At 47.1% G+C, this 2,100-nt stretch overlaps 1 non-coding gene across 1 annotated transcript; it reads right to left on the bottom strand.

The window, feature by feature from the left end:
• Positions 1-1,807: 1,807 nt before the first annotated feature.
• Positions 1,808-1,879, bottom strand: TRNAQ-CUG. Its single transcript has one exon. It is a non-coding gene; the product is annotated as a tRNA-Gln (tRNA).
• Between the last annotated feature and the right edge of the window lie 221 nt (positions 1,880-2,100).

Raw genomic sequence — 2,100 nt, 5'->3', positions numbered from 1 at the left:
CCCATTGAATTTCCCAACGGTTGGGGGTAGCTTCTCTCGTGAGAGTGGTGCGAGCGCGATTTTCGGGATAAATTTGGAGTGTTCCGCAGCTTCCGCTGGTCTGTATGCCAGGCGGAAATCTCGTTCAGCCTCTTCTGTATAGCCAATGTGTTGTCTTGGCTTATAGTACTCATGGTTTTTTGGTAAACGATTAAAGACTGATGACTCTTCATCACCTTCCCACGTAGGATCATATGGGTCGGTTTCTTCCCATTCATTGTTCATGTTGCGCGGCGTGAGCCGGCTGTGAACAGGGCCTCGTTGGAGGTTCGACGGATATTCATAGTAACTATCCGTTTCCCCTCTTGTATCGCGCGTGTCTTGTACGCTTAGACGTCTTGTAGGGGGGGGGGGGCCTGTTGGTTCTGCCTTGTATATTGGCTGGTGGTGGCATTTGGCGCATCCCCTGACTCGGAGGGGTGACCAAGGACGGTTCCGCCGTCAAAACTGCCTGCTGCGCGATGAGCGATTGGTATGCTGCATTGATAGTGGCGATGTTCTTGGCATACCACGAGGCTGGGGTTTCGCCCTCTGGTAAGCCAAGTAATGCAGATACATTTTGAGGTGGCGCTGGGTTGGACGGTCCTTCGCCGTTGTTACCTGGGGTAACCATTTGTGTGATACGGGTAACGCTCCCGCGCTGACCCCCCGTGTTGGTGATCTCAACTTCACCTATTTCTTCGACTTGGGCTTGGAGGTTTTGGACTCCTTCACCCAAGACCGTGTTAGAGTTGGCTCCGAAGCCGAACTCTGGAAAGATTCCTTGACCAGTCATAGTCGAAGGATGAAAAGATGTCAAAGGCTCAAATAAAGAAGATGAGGGTGGTTATAGAAAAAATCGGTGGGCGCCAATGAAGAAACAGTGATCTAATTAAGGTATTAATTAGAGGGGTTTATGTTCCTATCATAGTGGTTAATCTTCTTTGAGGTATTTGAGCTCCGACTGGTTAATCAACCTGCAAAACAGAACACCGTTACTCGTTAAGAGGGGAATGTGGGGGTTTCCCTCTTAACCGGGCTCCGGCGTGAGAATAAGCGACTGCTTTGAGAGTAATTAAGTAGTTAAGAGTAAGAGCCGAGAGAATAGAATGTTTCACCTGAGGAATGAAGGTCTCTATTTATAGCCGGAGAGGTGTAAGAGGTTGTGGGCTGATGGGCCTTGGGCCAGAAACGGACAACAACGAATATGCTCTTTGCCTCGCTGGCCTCGACTGCTTAGTGGCTTCTAGATGCTCGTCGGTGCTGGCGCACCTTGATTGGAGCCACGTGTCATTGTTGTCGGCCTTGTTGTCCCTCTGTCATCAGCAGACGAGTGGAGATCGTGGGACAGTTGTCTCCGTCCTCTGATTGGTGCCATGTAGGCGTCCTTGTGTACTTCTCGTCAGGCGATCGTGGCGCACGACTGACCAGAGCCTGCTAGACGCTCATTGGCTCCTTTTACTGCCACTTGTACCTTGTGTACCACTGTAGGTAGCCGCGCGCTTCTTTACCTAGTGGCTCATTTCTTCCATTGTTTTTATGTTAAGTGCTGATATCTGGGTTTGTTGTCTGCATTCCCTCGCGCGGGAAAATCGTAGAGCGATGTAGGCCGCGCAAGGTTGTTGTTAACACCTTGTTGTGTTAAGGAGTATAGTCTCACGCGCAACCTGATCTGAGGTTTGCGCGACTTTTTGGGACCATACCCCTTCAATAAGAAAAGGTGAGGCTAGTAGGTACCCATCAAATTAACAATTGCGTAACCAGTATTTGCGGTTTAATGAAAAAAATAAGGTCCTACCGAGATTTGAACTCGGGTTACTGGATTCAGAGTCCAATGTCCTAACCACTAGACCATAGGACCAACTTGTTCTGCCTTCTGCCATTATTATATATAAATAAACTACTAAACACGTTAACAAGCTTAAAAATATGACCATTCTTTCTAAATATTATAACTGACTCTAATAACTACGTAGCTATATAATCAAGGGGTATAAATGCCTCCATATGTGGATAATTCAAAATTTATATCGGTACATAATAAAAATAAGATTGATATCAATGAATTATATGTTACATCAC

This window comes from Helianthus annuus, chromosome 4 (assembly GCF_002127325.2).
Source record: "Helianthus annuus cultivar XRQ/B chromosome 4, HanXRQr2.0-SUNRISE, whole genome shotgun sequence".
In the NCBI taxonomy this organism is placed as follows: Eukaryota; Viridiplantae; Streptophyta; class Magnoliopsida; order Asterales; family Asteraceae; genus Helianthus; species Helianthus annuus.
Note: the sequence above shows the minus strand (reverse complement) of the source record. Positions and strands in the feature narration are given on the sequence as shown.